General features: G+C 41.4%; 1 protein-coding gene across 5 annotated transcripts in view; it reads left to right on the top strand.

Annotated features, from left to right (window-relative positions):
- Nucleotides 1-18,003, top strand: part of LOC110531736 (receptor-type tyrosine-protein phosphatase delta) — a 614,032-nt gene that overhangs the window by 275,643 nt on the left and 320,386 nt on the right. For all 5 annotated transcript variants that reach the window (XM_090183809.1, XM_090183811.1, XM_090183808.1 and 2 more), the window contains exon 7: nucleotides 7,113-7,157. The gene's annotated coding sequence lies outside the window, so the exon portion shown is untranslated. The remainder of the gene's footprint in view (nucleotides 1-7,112; nucleotides 7,158-18,003) is intronic.

An 18,003-nucleotide genomic window follows, 5' to 3' on the forward strand; every position in this document is an offset into this window, starting at 1 on the left:
CATTCTCACATAGGTATTCCTCATGTCCAGATGGGTTAGGGCAGTGTGCAGTGTGGTTGAGATTGCATCGTCTGTGGACCTATTTGGGCGGTAAGCAAATTGGAGTGGGTCTAGGGTGTCAGGTAGGGTGGAGGTGGAATGGTCCTTGACTAGTCTCTCAAAGCACTTCATGATGACGGAAGTGAGTGCTACGGGGCGGTAGTCGTTTAGCTCAGTTACCTTAGCTTTCTTGGGAACAGGAACAATGGTGGCCCTCTTGAAACATGTGGGAACAGCAGACTGGTATAGGGATTGATTGAATATGTCCGTAAACACACTGGCCAGCTGGTCTGCGCATGCTCTGAGGGCGCGCCTGGGGATGCCGTCTGGGCCTGCAGCCTTGCGAGGGTTAACATGTTTAAATGTCTTACTCACCTCGGCTGCAGTGAAGGAGAGACCGCATGTTTTCGTTGCAGGCCGTGTCAGTGGCACTGTATTGTCCTCAAAGCGGGCAAAAAAGTTATTTAGTCTGCCTGGGAGCAGGACATCCTGGTCCGTGACTGGGCTGGATTTCTTCCTGTAGTCCATGATTGACTGTAGACCCTGCCACATGCCTCTTGTGTCTGAGCCGTTGAATTGAGATTCTACTTTGTCTCTGTACTGACGCTTAGCTTGTTTGATAGCCTTGCGGAGGGAATAGCTGCACTGTTTGTATTCGGTCATGTTACCAGACACCTTGCCCTGATTAAAAGCAGTGGTTCGCGCTTTCAGTTTCACGCGAATGCTGCCATCAATCCACGGTTTCTGGTTAGGGAATGTTTTAATCGTTGCTATGGGAACGACATCTTCAACGCACGTTCTAATGAACTCGCACACCGAATCAGCGTATTCGTCAATGTTGTTGTCTGACGCAATACGAAACATGTCCCAGTCCACGTGATGGAAGCAGTCTTGGAGTGTGGAGTCAGCTTGGTCGGACCAGCTTTGGACAGACCTCAGCGTGGGAGCCTCTTGTTTTAGTTTCTGTCTGTAGGCAGGGATCAACAAAATGGAGTCGTGGTCAGCTTTTCCGAAAGGGGGGCGGGGCAGGGCCTTATATGCGTCGCGGAAGTTAGAGTAACAATGATCCAAGGTCTTTCCACCCCTGGTTGCGCAATCGATATGCTGATAAAATTTAGGGAGTCTTGTTTTCAGATTAGCCTTGTTAAAATCCCCAGCTACAATGAATGCAGCCTCCGGATAAATGGTTTCCAGTTTGCAAAGAGTCAAATAAAGTTCATTCAGAGCCATCGATGTGTCTGCTTGGGGGGGGGATATATACGGCTGTGATTATAATCGAAGAGAATTCTCTTGGTAGATAATGCGGTCTACATTTGATTGTGAGGAATTCTAAATCAGGTGAACAGAAGGATTTGAGTTCCTGTATGTTTCTTTCATCACACCATGTCACGTTAGCCATAAGGCATACGCCCCCGCCCCTCTTCTTACCAGAAAGATGTTTGTTTCTGTCTGCGCGATGCAACTGGTTGCATAGTAACAATGTCAGCGTCACCGGCCTGAATATATTATGTAGTTACGATCTCTCCATTAGCATATACATTACTTTGAAACTAAAGAAAGTTATTTTCCTCACTTTTCCCCCGCTGTTTATTGAGTGATGATATTCACAGGGTACGTACAAAACATGGTGGATTTGTTGTTCACCAGCGTTGTGGGAATGCCCCAGCCATATCAGGAGCTGTTACAGGCTGGAGCAGTGGCCAGACACCAGTCTCGCTTCAGAATAATCGAGGAAACTTGAATCCGATTGGTCACATTTGATCTAGTCAATAGTCAAAATAGTTTCTGTCCTGGAATTCACCTAACCACGATTGATAATGTAATCAGTGCTGTGTGTATCTGTGTGTCTTGTACAGTATGTTGTAAGGAAGTGCCACCTTCCACTGTGCCAATGGACTATGTCTGGGCCCGATTGAGCAATGCCAACCAATCAGAGACATATCGGCATGTCTCCCTTGTGAAATATTTATTTGTATATATTTTTAAATATTTTTTTCTTCCCTTTTTCGGGATATCAAATTGGTAGTTACAGTCTTGTCCCATCACTGCAACTCCTCTTCGGACTCGGGAGAGGCGAAGCGTCCCCCGAAACACATACCTGCCATCCCGCAATGCTTCTTGACACACTGGTAGCTTAAACGGGAAGCAAGGCACACAGAGGAAACACCGTCCGTCTGGCGACTGTGTCAGTGTGCATGTGCCGGCCCGCCACAGGAGTCGCAAGAGCGCGATGGGACAAGGACATCCTGGCCGGCCAAACCCTCCCCTAAACCGAACGACGCTGGGCCAGTTGTGCACCGCCTCATGGGTCTCCTGGTCGCGGCCAGGTGCGACACAGTCTGGGATCAAACCCGTATCTGTAGTGACGCCTCAAGCTCTGCAATGCAGTGCCTTAGACCGCTGCCCACTCGGGAGGCCCTCCCTTCTGAATTAGCTGTGAATCTGGATATCTGATTGGCTATGTTCAACCTTGTATTTATTGTTGGATTCCATGTGGGGCGGCAGGTAGCCTAGTGGTTACAGCGTTGGACTAGTAACCGAAAGGTTGCAAGATTGAATCCCCGAGCTGACAAGGTAAAAATCTGTCGCTCTGCCCCTGAACAAGGCAGTTAACCCACTGTTCCTAGGCCATCATTGAAAATAAGAATTTGTTCTTAACTGACTTGCCTAGTTAATAAATAAAGGTCAAAAATAAAAAATGTATGGTGAGAGTCTTTCTCCCTCTGTGATATATGAGCTGGGTTGGATATAGGAGCCAAAGTCTGGTTCCTACATGGGAGGTATCTGTAACTAGAGCTGATCTACGTTGCCATGTCCATCAGGCGTTGCCAAACACCTCAGAAGGGTCAAAAGGTCATTACTAATAAGACAGTTTACTAATATCACCTTTTCAATACATGTGTTACTCATCAACTCTTCCTTGTTTTTCTATAGATGGGAAGAAGAGATGCTTTTGAAATGGAGTTCACTGACTAAAAGACAGGTTGATACCGATGTCTGAATACCTTCCTATCAGCATAAAAATTAAACAAGACACATTTATAACCTTTTATCATTATTTATTGTATTATTGACTCGAAAGGGGGGTGGGACCCTGCGTATTCTTCAAACATATCAGATCATTCCTGTCTTACGGGACACCATATAGGAAGGTATAATATTTGAACATTGTTATATTAGCAGACACTGCTTCTACAGTGTTATGTGAAGTATGGTTAATTCTACATGGAACTGTTACACTTGAAATGTATCAAAACACTTTGTTTAGAATATCTACATACATTTAGCAATTACACTCTTCTCATATGAATTACTCTGTAGGCTACAGAGTGTTATGAGAAGAGTGCCATCCTCCTGAATCTCACATCGGCCTGTAGATATTGGACTCCTCATGGGTTGAGTCAAACTCTGTCATATCCAGGATGGACTGTCATGCACTCCACCCTTCCTGACACCTGACTTCACTTATCCATTACCCCTTGACCTATTCCACATTTTGTTGTTGTTATAGCCTGAATTCACAATTGATTATTTTGTATTTGTTTGTGCCATCTACACACAATACCCCATTATAACAAATTAAAATATGTTTTTAGATTTTTTTTGCAAATGTATTGAAAATGAAATACGGAAATGTAATTTACCTAAGTATTCCCATCCCTTTGCAATGCCACTCCAAATTGAGCTCAGGTGCATCCAATTTCCTTTGATCATCATCCTTGAGATGTCACTTCAACTTGATTGGAGTCCAATTGTGGCTAATTCAATTGTTTGGACAGGATTTAGAAAGAAACACACATGTTTATACACTGAGTGCACAAAACATGAGGAACACCTTCCTAATATTGAGTTGCACCCTCTTTTGCCCTCAGAACAGCTTCAATTAATTGGGGTATGGGCTTCTTTTACAAAGTATTGACTCAGGGGTGTGAATACTTACAGTTGAATTTGGAAGTTTACATACACTTAGGTTGGAGTCATTAAAACTTGTTTTTCTACCGCTCCACAAATTTCTTGTTAACAAACTATTGTTTTGGCAAGTCGGTTAGGACATCTACTTTGTGCATGACACAAGTAATTTTTCCCCAAAAGATTTACAGACAGATTATTTCACTTAGAATTCACTATATCACAATTCCAGTGAGTCAGAAGTTTACATACACTAAGTTGACTGTGCCTTTAAACAGCTTGGAAAATTCCCCCAAAATTATGTCATGTCTTTAGAAGCTTCTGATAGGCCAATTGACATCATTTGAGTCAATTGGAGGTGTACCTGTGGATGTATTTCAAGGCCTACCTTCAAACTCAGTGTCTCTTTGCTTGACATCATGGGAAAATCTTTATTTTTATTTTTTTATACCTCCACAAGTCTGGTTCATCATTGGGAGCAATTTCCAAACACCTGAAGGTACCACATCCTTCTGTACAAACAATAGTATGCAAGTACTAACACAATGGGACCACGCAGTCATCATACCGCTCAGGAAGGAGATGCGTTCTGTCTCCTAGAGATTAACATACTTTGGGGCGAAAAGTGCAAATCAATTCCAGAACAACAGCAAAGGACCTTGTGAAGATGCTGGAGGAAACAGGTACCAAAGTATCTATATCAACAGTAAACAAGTCCTGTATTGACATAACCTGAAAGGCCGCTCAGCAAGGAAGAAGTCACTGCTCCAAAACCGCCAATAAAAAGCCAGACTGCGGTTTGCAACTGCACATGGGTACAAAGATCATACTTTTTGGAGAAATGTCCTCTTGTCTGATGAAACAAAAAATAGAACTGTTTGGCCATAATGACCATCGTTATGTTTGGAGGGAAAAGGGGAGGCTTGCATGCCGAAGAGCACCATCCCAACCATGAAGCATGGGGGTGGCAGCATCATATTTTGGGGGTGCTTTGTTGCAGCAGGGATTGGTGCACTTCACAAAATACATGGCATCATGAGAAGGACAATTATGTGGATATATTGAAGCAACATCTCAAGTCATCAAATGGGTAGCAAATGGGTCTTCCAAATGAACAATGACCACAAGCATACTTCCAAAGTTGTAGCAAAATGGCTTAAGGAAAACAAAGTCAAGGTATTGGAGTTGCCATCACAAAGCCCTGACCTCAAACCTGAAAAAGCGTGTGCGAGCAAGGAGTCTTACAAACCTGACTCAGTTACACCAGCTCTGTCAGGAGGAATGGGCTAAAATTCACCCGACGTATTGTAGGAAGCTTGTGGAAGGCTACCCAAAACGTTTGTCCCAAGGTAAACAATTTAAAGGCAATGCTACCAAATACTAATTGAGTGTATGTAAACTTCTTACCCACTGGGAAGGTGAAATAAAAGCTGAAATAAATATTTCTCTACTATTATTCTGACATTTCACATTCTTAAAATAAAGTGGTGATCTTAACTGACCTAAGACAGGGAATCTTTACTAGGATTAAATGTCAGGAATTGTGAAAAACTGAATTTAAATGTATTTGTCTAAGGTGTATATAAACTCCCGAACTTCAACTGTATATCATGGATGGGATTTTATCACCCACTGGAGACTTGAAGACAGAACCTCTGAGAGCTGTGCATGTCAATATGTGGTTGACAACCAACTCCTTATATTTGGCACAATAGACAAATGCTGTTCTGGTTAGACATCTGAAGTTGTACTCTAAACACAACTTATTTGTATTTTTAGGCATATTGTCATTATAAGCACATCAATATGATATTTACAGCATAAAATGTTTTGTCTTTGTAACACAAACACACTCATCCATTTTTGTTGTTGTTGATAAATGTATCTGCACTCATGCTGGGAGATGATGGTGCAATTTACACATGTAGCCTACGCCTGTTGTAGGGATACTAGTAGTTCTAGGATTTGTCCCCCGAGAAATATCTAACAGTGGACATAAGGAGAGATGAGACAAAACTAGCAAGTTATAGAATATTGTGTTGTAGGACAGCTGATTGTGTTGTAGGACAATTCACAGTTGATACCATTTCCACAGTAACATGTGGTGTGACATGACGTGATGAAACATTGAAACTGAGTTGCCAGCTGCTTTCATAGCCAGATGTTGTAGAACAAGTGTCTTATGAAACACATTCTAAACACGGGCTCTTGCTATCTTGCCATAAAATATTTGACACATAAATATCAGCTGGATAGGAGAGCATGCTGCAGCTATCACCAAGCCTGGCTAGTTAGATGCTGTCAGTTTGGCTTAACACAAGGGCAGCGAAGGCTTTAGCCTACGCATAGAACTGAATTAGCTGACCATCTTGAGATGGCGAGTCGGGAGGGAGGGAAGAAGTCCTCCACTTCAAAACTCAGTTTTCTCCATAGCTTAGTTTACCTCACTGTACTCACTACTGCCTTTGTTTGTTGTGATTGAATGGCAAAGACACATCCAAGAAATATCCACATCAAACCACACCCCCAAGACAACTCATGTTTGCCTTCAGTCATGACCACTAGTATTTCTTAATGAACATTGATGAAAAACAGGGCCAAATCAGGGATTTTGAAGCATGACGACTGAAATTAGGGTGCATCCAATTTGGCAATTTTTATTTAATTTTTATTACTGCATAATTTTGTCGGAACAACCTAAAGCACATTTCTCCCTTTTGGTTCAATAAGCAGCTAATATTTACAAGAATATCAGTCCACAGGCTTGTATGGGCACCGTATCATTTAGCAGGAAATAGCCTGAGCAAATCTTCCCGGCACAGTAAATAATCAACTCCACAAGTGTAATTTGTGGTGCTGCTTTAAGGAGAACGTAATTACATACTGTATGTTTTCATTATATGCCACAAAGCCAATCAATATTTCTGCTAAGTAATTTTTAGGATTGTGCATGAAATTTGTGTGTTACCCGCCAAGCGAGAGTTTGGCACCCAAATGGTACCAGTGATAAAATGTTGTTTTGTTGTTACATAATGGTTAATTCTATAAACAAATCAACTTTGAAATATGATGATATGCTTTAATAATATTATTTCTGTGACAAGATATCATGTTGCGGTTATATCATTAATATTTCTTGTTTTTTCTCTCTCTTGTCGTTCCAGTTCTCTTTCCTGAGACGACAACCACAGGATGAGGCTTGAGAGGAGGTACGATTTTGAGATGGATGTGGTGTGTTGAAATGTGATTGCCAATTTGGAGCCATTATGTCCATGCGTTGAGTGCCAGAGCTGCCTGGATGGGTTAACAAGGCTGACACTGGTCCCACACAATCAACCAGTGTGGACAATAGATTTGCCACAATGGGTATAACAACACAATTTGTTAATTACCATTTCAATTAGCCCCTGGATTGGGATTAATTCCATTTCAAAAGCAGTCATTTCAGATAATGTTCTGTGTCTGAATTGAAAACAAGCGTAAAATAGTCCATACTGGAAGCAATTTTCAATCTATCTTTTACATAGAAATGGAATCAACCGCAAATCAGATGGCTCGGATCAGGTCATTGTTCTGCCATTTCTCCCTTGGTTAGTGGAGAGAAAAGGCTGCATCTGGCAAGCCAAACCTTTTAGAGAGAGGGAGACTGACTGGCTCTGATGAGGCCAGACTGGCCATGCCTTGTGCTGTGTGCTAGGCTTCAGAAGCCTGATTGATAGATTGTGATGAGACTGTCACAGAGGAGGCAGACTAGGAGAGATAGACTGGATAAGGATGTAGCTGGTGAGGAGGATGTATTTGGAACATGTGGAGAATGAAGTAGGGAAATTAAGTGACCGGCTGGATTGCGTGGTGGACTTGTGAAGAATTAGGTGTGCAGCAGGGATGCATGTTAAGGCCACACAAGTTTAGGACATGTTGAATTAACACTGGCAGCGAAGTTGGTTCATTATGTTGCAATTTATTGTTAAGATTGTTCCAAAGCTTTGTTAATGGTTTACTAAATCACTGTTGAAAATAACAATATGTAAATAGCTATGTACCGGAGTGCCAAGTCTAGGACCAAAAGGCTCCTTAACAGCTTCTACCCAAAGCCATAAGGCTGCTGAACAATTAACCAAATGTAAATATTTGACTTAGTTTATTTAGTAAATATTTTCTTAACTCTATTTCTTGAACTGCATTGTTGGTTAAGGGCTTGTAAGAAGCTTTTCACGGTAATGTCTACATCTATTGTATTCGGTGCATGTGACAAAACATTACACCCCTATAACTTTGTGTAACAGAGCTACGTAAAAGAAGCTGGTCGTCTAAAATTGCTAAATGTTTTAATTGCCTTTATAAATTGCTGTCTAAACATCTGCTTTGGACATCATGTTAGTGCTGTATTGTGTACGTATTGTGTGTATTGTGTACCATGTGTCCATGTATTGTGGACACATGGTACATTAGCAGGGCAACTAGTGTTGTGCTGAATATTTGTACTGGGATGTCCACTGTTAGTGATTTCAAACTCAATAAAGGCCCCATGTTTTACTTTTATTTTAGCCCGAGAACGGAAGGCTGACTCACTAGAACGCCAAATGTATTATTAGTCTCTCACATATGTGTAGGGAAGGCGAGACAGTGAGAGGGAGAATGAGAGCGAATGTAGCAGTGTGTGCTCGTGAGCAATTGAGGTAGAGTGAGAAGGAGAGAGAGAGCATGGTGCCAGCCAGTAAGAAAGCAATGGAGAGAGAGGGGGAGCTCTAGTAGCACTATCTGGTCGAGGAGTGGACCCAAAGCTCTTATCTCCCGCCTGCCAAGCCCTGACCGGGGGCCCTGGCCTCGGCTTCTACTCCCTCCTGGTGTGACTCCCCGTTAGCCCCACTAAGCTAGGCACCCAGGTGAAATGAGCAATTCCCATTCAGAGGCGGAGTCACCTCGGAGACTCACTTTGGCTGATCAATGCACTCTCTCTCCCCTGTGCACTGCAGAGTGATAGCCAGCAAAAAAAAGGGAAGGGTAAGAAAGAGAGAGGGAGAGAAATGTTAGCAGAGCATTTAATGATATTTGCCACGGTCTCTCTGACTGAGCACTGTCGAAGGGAGATGGTGCGCTTTGCATAAACTCAAAGCACACGCAATATTGCTGTCGTCGCTGTGAAAGTGGCTGCGTCAGCCCCGCCGGATATGAGAATATTTCAGCAGGCTGCACTGAAATGTCTTCCAATATGAATGATATTAACGATAATCACTTTGAATTACTGGGGTGTATCAAAAAAATATCCCGAATGACTCAACATTGCGGAGGCTCGTGTGACTAGCATTTACACTATTATAAAGATGTACTTTATAATACCAAACATTGCTGATAGATAGAATCAAGTGACAGAGTACTCATAATACACACACTGAGTATTATGACTGATGTAAACCTACCTCTGTGACTGGATATGCTTCCATCACTGTAGCAGTAATTGATACCAAAACTGCAGCTGTTTCTACAAACCATAATACCTTACTTTAACATTCTCCAGTATTTCAGTCTCCTTTAGTGATGGTGATATGTACTGTATATATATATCTAGCTCTAAAAACATTGGGACAGTGACACATTTTTTGTTGTTTTGGCTCTGTACTCCAGCACCTTGGATTCGAAATTAAGTGCAGATGATCAGTTTTAAGTTGATGGTATTTTATTTAGAAATTACAGCACTTTTTTGTACGTAGTCCCCCCATTTTAGGAGACAAAAGTATTGGGACAAATTAACTTATATGTGTAGAAAAGTTTATATTAAAGTTTAGGTCAAACGTTTAGTGAACTGTACCTTAGAAAGATGAATAGATTATCTAATGGTTCTTTGCAACATATTGATCTGTTTCCCTTTTATGGCCTTTTGGATTATGTAGTTCCTACTAGAATGTTGTGTGCTGTACGTGATGCTGTAAGTTAGCCACAATTTTTATAGAAATACACTAGTTGATGGAAGTAAACATTTCATGAGACTGGTCTTGGATCAGTTTAAGAGAGGGATGTTGCAAACAATTCCCTGTTTGTAGCATACTTAAAGAAGGACTCATCTTGTCACATTTGTTTGAACTCACAAGGTCAGATTGTCAACTGATGATAACAAACTGACCTACTCAGAGGTCCCTGATAGCTGAAGTCTTTTTATTTAGGAAACCATCGCCTGGTCCAAAAACAAATCTCGAACCACTATTCCCTATATGCACATGTACAAATCACACAGGAAATAATATAGCATGAACTCTCCCTTGCCATTTGATAGGCTAATCAGAGATGGAATTTATTTATACCTTTCTAGTCCTTTCAGATTTACAGTAGGGTCTAATCTAGGGTGTAGGGTCTTATTGAGGTTGTCTGGATGTGACCCATAGTTCATGATGACACAGGCCTACTCCACCAACATCGCCTCAACTAACAATTCTGAGAAACAGCTTATATTCTGTATCCATCTTTCTTAGCTTGGCTATGTCATTCCCGCAAAACAAAAAACAAAAAAACCAACTTGGCTTCAAAGGGCCCCTGTTGAACACTGTACCATCCTAAGAAGACGTGTCAGAGATGAATCACTGTTGATTACAGAACGAGAGCAAGGCAGAGAGAGCAGAGAAAGGAGGCCTCTCGCCGGGTATAGTGTAGAGACGTGCCTGTAACAAAATGCAAGCTTTGTGTACAAGCTTGGCAGAGGCAGATGTGAGGGGTTGAACCCACCCTGCCATCAGCATGTCATATCTGTAATATACTCCAATTATTTGTGATATAATGTGCCGGCCCATCTCTGGGAGGAAATGTCAAAGCACCCATTTTACAGAGCTATTCAGAGGGAACTTTGCGATCGTTTTCCCCTACGGTTAAGAAAAGATGGAGAGAACAACAAGTAGCTCTCCCCATTTCACCATTAATGTCAAGGAGAAAAATGGGAAGAGAGGTTGATGGACAGAGCGAGGGAGCGAAGGAAATATACTGAGTTTGAAGAGAGCGGATGATTCTAAGAGTTGGAGAGATATAGAAATGTTGGCAGAGATAGTTATGTCAGTGGAGAAACAGTGAGAGGATGAGTTTATAGTGGAGAGGGAGAAAAGGGAGATATGTAGAGAAAAATAAACAGACAGACAAGCAGACAGACAAGCAGACAAGCATTGAAAGGTAGTGATAAAAGGTTCATCTGAGAGAGAAGATAGATTGTTTTAAAAAAAGGGCAAAAAGAGAGAAGGCTGGTTAATGTTCGCTTCAACGACTGCAATAACCGTTATGACGTTATGACATTCAAATGGGAAATTACCACAATATGGAACAGGCTGAGACAGCAACTTGCATGTAAATAAAGAGAACGTCATGACATATTTGCTGGTGTCATGATTTTTGCCAAGCACGCCTTGAACACCTCTTGACCTTGGGCATCCCTCAAGTGCTTGTGTTTGAATTAGTGTGTGTGTGTGTGTGTGTGTGTGTGTGTGTGTGTGTGTGTGTGTGTGTGTGTGTGTGTGTGTGTGTGTGTGTGTGTGTGTGTGTGTGTGTGTGTGTGTGTGTGTGTGTGTGTGTGTGTGTGTGTGTGTGTGTGTGTGTGTGTGTGTGTGTGTGTGTGTGTGTGTGCATATGTGCAAGCAAGCGTGTGATGGACTTGGACCTGTTTTGTCCGAGACAGAAATAAACAACTTTTTACCAGATGTACAATATACTATTTAGCAGGGGATACTAAATAAAAGCAATCAATTCACCACAGTGGTGTGGCCAGATTGTTATTCATAATTCAGCATCGTATTGACAGAATAACCTCATTAGGATCCACATTTATATTGTACTTCTATAATGTACTGTACAACACTATATAACTGTCAGCTTTATTTCTGAAGACGGTTCTCCAGTAACCCATTATTCCATTGTAACTCAAACAGGGTAGATAGTTATTAAGCCACTGTCGCCTAGTAACCCATCATTCCACTGTAACTCAAACAGCCAATGTCGCCCAAATACATTATAATTGGTTAGGCGGGATGGACATTTTACCTGTTATTTGCATCCAACTCACCCCGGACAGACTAATTGAGCAGATTTCTGTTATGGCCAACACATTTCATAGGTACTCATACATACTGCTAGTTCAATGAATACTCCACACTGAATTGCGAAGGCAAATAGTCTTGTTTGCACTAGAGACTGCTGGTATGTTTGCTATTGCAGTCATGCATGTATTGGTTATTTGGGATCTTTGTATTTCCAAATATTATACATTTGTTGAAAAGTAATGCATAACACCTTTATTACATATTGGTGTCACATGAACAAGCCAGTAAAAAGGGAGTCATTGGTTTATGCCAAGCGTTTTTTGTTTTAGTGATGGGGTATTGCTTCTTCACATTGTTTTCATATTAATTCTACAACGTTTCCACAGCAGGCGTATCCATATGTAGATGATGGCAGCATCACATTATAGCAGGTAATCATTAGTCCATCATTTGCCCAAGCAAAGGAGCAATTGATTAGCTTTTCAATTCCACACTCACTTCTCAGTGTCGAGACAAATCCGCTAGTAATCATTCAAAAACGCCAAGGATCATTAATCGGTGGACACACTCTCGACTCTCCCCTTCACACACCAAAAAAGGTCCCATCAATCAAAAGAGATACCTTCACACTTTGCATGTACCTCTTTTACTTTCCCCTTTTGTCGAGATTGGGTAATTGGACGACACATTTTGAATACGGCTTTAATGGAACTCAAAGGGTTTTTGGAGGAAAATAGATGACAGCAAACCTTTGCCCATCATGGAGAAGGATGTAACGGAAAGAATGGAGTCAATGCCTATGATGAGAAATGCCAATAGTCAATAACATTCTAGCATTCTTGAGCTGTAATATATTCCTTCTCTCTCTAGAGGTGGAGTTTTTCCAACTAGTCAAAACAACACAGTAGGCCTACAATCTATACATTTCCATTTAATGCTGACAATTTTCAATGATTTCAACGTGCTCACATTTTTGCTTAATCTGTACTCCTACCTGCACAGTTTTAAAGTAACTTTTTATTTAACTAGGCAAGTCAGTTAAGAACATAGTTCTTATTTTCAATGACGGCCTAGGGACAGTGCCTTGTTCAGGGGCAGAATGACAGATTTGTACCTTGTCAGCTTGGGGATTTGAACTTGCAACCTTTTGGTTACTAGTCCAACACGCTAACCACTAGGCTACACTGCCGCCCCATGGGCATAATAGAACAATGAAATACATAGATGGTACCAGTGTTTTCTCACATCCCCTTGATTTGTCACCCCTGGCTTATTGCATGATTTTGGCTAAAGGGGCAAAACATCTACTGTATGTCACTGAATCTACATTAAATTAGAATATCTCATAAAAGGCCTGCTGTATAAATGTCACTCTCTCATCTCATGAAATGTCTGCCTTTCATTTGGCACATTCACTCGCGTCCCCTTTGTGACAAAACCAACTGACTGTGGATATTAACATGGCTCTGACTCTATCGCTCTCTCTCAACAACTCCCACATTATTAAATTGCTAATCGTGCCGACAATCAAGCCCAGTCCATGTCATGCAGCCCAAAACCACACAGTCAGAACACACAATAGATGTTTTCATCATCCCCACTATCACAGGACTTGTTTACATCGGTGTCAGTCAAGACGCTCCGCAGGTACATTAACATGCTTTGTCGCAAACAATAGCCACCATGATTCCCCCGGGGCTTGTCGTATTCCAAATCTTAGTTGTACACGGGAGACAATTATTAAAGAAGCGGATGAATAGAATATTTGAATATCTGAACACGTTAAAAAGGATAGAGGACGAGGTGTCAGAATTTATACCGCGCATAGAAGAATTGCAGACAAGCTTAAACGACTTCAAAAGTTTTCGTTGGGAAATGAGAGGCGGTAATATGAGTTTCTCACAAGAATAACTTGTGCTCTCCGGCGTGTGCTAATATCAAGCTAGCGTTAGCTTCTGGAATACACATTACACACATCAGCCCCCAAAAGACTAGGCACAAATTAAATGAATAAGTAAACTGTGACATGTAATTCTAAATGTCTTAACCACTACAGTGTCGCACATCTCACATCTGCACTTCTTCCTTTGGATGTTCTCATTTGTATCCACACCTGTGTCATTCACCGCTTTATGTCTTAAGCTAATTTCATGGTCTAGGGGTTTGGATGGATGGCTCGGGTGTGACTTGTACACTGACAGAGGGAGGGAGGGAAGGAAGGAAGGAAGGAAGGAAGAAAGAGAGAAAAGAGCGAGAGGGTGACTGAGAGATTGAAAGGGGAGTGAAGAAAATGGTTGCACAACAGATGACGTGCTTACAAGTGGGAGATGAAACACAGTTTAGAGAATGACTTAAACTGCCACCAAATAATCTGCTCACCTTGAACTCCATTATATAGTGACGACCAAAAGCATACTAGTTGGGTATGGAGGCGATTATAATCCCATGTTACATAGTTGTTTCAGTAAATTTTAAATAACCTTTATTTAACTTGGCAAGTCAGTTAAGAACAAATTCTTATTTACAATGATGGCCTACCCCGGCCAAACCTGGACGACACTGGGCCAATTGTGTGCCACCCTATGGGACTCCCAATCACGGCCGGATGTGATACAGCCTGGATGTACAGAGGGGAGGCTTTACGCCTGGTGCCCAAATCGAGGACGTATGTCGTGTAGCTGAGTCAAGTGGAGATGAATGGATTCTGTTCAGTCATTTCAGTCGTCTTGATTAGCCCTTCCCAGCAAGCTAGTTTATGCTGGCTAGCTGGCAACAACAGCAGCATGGCACTAGTTAAACAAGAAAGTCATGTTTATTTTGATGGGCGAGGGAGAAATAACTTAGTATTGTTCACCATCTGGGTGGCACCGTGACATGCCAATTAGCTAACGACAAGCCGTTTGGAATGACCAGCGCATCACTGTTGTATCGAGCTGCTTGTTATCCTCAGCTCAGGTGTCCCAGAGCGAAGCAATATGTTTGGGCGAAGAGGTTCGTGCTTCCCACCGGGCAGCTGTATCACATGGAGCTAAAGTGGCCAGTTTGTTCCATTCAACTTTATTTTATTTTGAGTAGGATAACAGCCTACACGAGAAATAACTTATAATATTGTTTTTTGGTACTAGTAACCATCTGTTATTTCACGTGATACAGTCTACACTGCTCAATGGGGATAGATTGTGCTGCAACCCTGCAACACAACAACACAGGGCACAGTGCCCTTTGCTCCTGCTTGCCATGGTAAGGAGAGGGAAGTAGCTAGATAGTGTAGCCAATATCAGGCCAGGGTGACAGCTAAAGCACATTTGTGATTTTCACACAAAAAAAATGTAAAACTACAGGATTACCGTCTACATTTTTGTAAAAAATGTAAATTCTCAGATAAAAACGGAATGATTCTGAACAAGTCCCAACTTCGGCAGACAAATTTCTAATCCTCACTGAAGTTTATAGCCACGTCTATAATTTAGGTAGCAGGGAAGGGCTCATAAGGATGACTGACTGACTGACTGAACTGACTGAATTGAATCAGTTCGTCTCCGTTCGTCTCCATTCGGCTCTGGCTACGCGGCATACAGTGCATTCGGAAAGTATTCAGACCCCTTGACTTTTTCCCCATGTTGACTTTTTCCCCATGTTATGTTACAGCATTATTCTAAAATGGATTCATTTTTCATTTTTCATTCAATTTACACACAATACCCCAAAAGACAAAGCAAAAACAGGCTTTTAGAAATTGTTGCAAATTTATAAAATATTGATCAGAAATACAGTGTAGACATTGTTATTGTTGTATGTAGCTGGAAACGTTAATGACTATTGTAGCTGGAAATGGCAGTTTTTTTTATGGAATATCTACATAAGCGTACGTAAGCATAAGATGCCCATTATCAGCAACCATCACTCCTGTGTTCCAATGGCACGTTGTGTTAGCTAATCCAAGTTATCAATTTAAAAGGCTAATTGATCATTAGAAAACCATTTTGCAATTATGTTAGCACAGCTGAAAACTGTTGTCCTGATTAAATAAGTAATAAAACTGGCCTTCTTTATACTAGTTGAGTATCTGGAGCGTCAGCATTTGTGGGTTCGATTACAGGCTCAAAATGTCCAGAAACAAATAACTTTCTTCTGAAACTCATCAGTGTATTCTTATTCTGAGAAATGAAGGCTATTCCATGCAGAAATTGCCATGAAACTGAAGATCTCGTACAACGCTGTGTACTACTTGTCACATGAGTTGACACTGGAGAGATGAAGCAGGTACGGGGAGTCAAACATTTAATAAGAAACGGACATGGAACGAGACAGGAAGAAAACAAAAACAAAAAACAATCAATGCGAAGCGTTGATAGGAGTGCGTGATGCAGGGCAGCCTGGCTCCCTCAAGCGCCAGGGGGGGGGAGAGCGGGGGCAGACGTGACACTACTCCATTCACAGAACAGCGCAAACTGGCTCTAACCAGAATAGAAAGGAGTGGGAGGCCCCGGGGCACAACTGAGCAAGAGGACAAGTACATTAGAGTGTCTAGTTTGAGAAACAGACGCCTCGCAAGTCCTCAACTGGCAGCTTCATTAAATAGTACCTGCAAAACACCAGTCTCAACATCAACAGTTAAGAGGTGACTCCGGGATGCACCTGAGCTCAATTTAGAATCTCATAGCAAAGGTCTGAATACTTATGTAAATAAGGTATTTCTGTTTTTTTTTTTTATAAATTGGCATAAATGTTTTTTTTTTTTTTTTTTTTGATCAATTTTAGAATAAGGCTGAAACGTAGCAAAATGTGGAAAAGTTAAGGGGTCTGAATACTTTCCGAATGCACTGTACGTCATCAAATCAATCGGGGTGGCAGGGTAGCTTAGTGATTAGAGCATTGGACTAGTAACCGGAAGGTTGCAAGTTCAAACCCCCGAGCTGACAAGGTACAAATCTGTCGTTCTGCTCCTGAACAGGCAGTTAACCCACTGTTTCTAGGCCGTCATTGAAAATAAGAATTTGTTCTTAACTGACTGGTTGTCTGTAAAGCCTCTCCCATCTAGACGTGTGTGCAATGCATTGTTGTTAGGTCAGACATATCCACACAAACAACTCCGTGGGTATTGGGGACATTATAATGCTATGTTAGAGAGTTGCTATGTTAGAGAGTTGCTATGTTAGAGAGTTGTTTCAGTCAACCTGTTATTAAACAACACGTGAGATTCCCATGCTAGAGCATGTCATACAAACCACTTAAATATGACCCTAATAATGATGATCCTGCAACCTTTTCCAAAAAACCTCTTGAACCACAAATCACTATCACAAAGCAAGGCAATTTTCAGATAGTAGTATGCTGTAAAAAAAAAATCATTTAAGGTCAAAATACCATCAAAACAGCAAATGGGTGCATTTGAACGGTCACGCCAACTATCATCTAAAAAAATTGACATTTCTGGGTCATTTAAATATAATTGCTATCGATGCGCTTAGAAATCCTTTAAAAGCCTTGCACAACCTCACAGCCAAAGAACTTCACAATGTCAATTTATTGCCATCCTTGTTCTGAAGCAGAGTCAACAATAACCTTTTAGCTGGCCAGAGTATCTGCCGGGCTAACAGCTTATTTAGCTAAACACAGAAAAAAGAGCAATAACTTGGTAGGGAAATCGATTTTAAGAGCCACCCATCAGGGTTAACAATAAAACGATCAAAGCCAGTATATATTTCCCTCACAACAAGAAGGAACATTTACTGAGGCTTTGAATGTATTTTTGGGCCAATCAATATTCAATTTCGCTCAAAGGTATTGAGTGAGTCCACCAGTGTGACTACAGCAGGCCGAGTCATTTTTTGTTGTTGTTGACAACAATGGTTTCAAAGATTTCTTTGTAGTGACACAGCCATTTAGATGGTTTCTAATTTTCACGTTGTGGATTCTCCTTCCCATCAAAGCATCACATTGGAATACCTCTATGTCTATGACATCATTTGAAGTCATTTATTGTACACACCATCATAATTCAATCTGCAATAAAGTCAGAGGACAACAACGGGCTGTTTGC

The sequence above is a fragment of the Oncorhynchus mykiss genome, chromosome 9 (genome assembly GCF_057628025.1).
Source record: "Oncorhynchus mykiss isolate SJ-2025 chromosome 9, ASM5762802v1, whole genome shotgun sequence".
In the NCBI taxonomy this organism is placed as follows: Eukaryota; Metazoa; Chordata; class Actinopteri; order Salmoniformes; family Salmonidae; genus Oncorhynchus; species Oncorhynchus mykiss.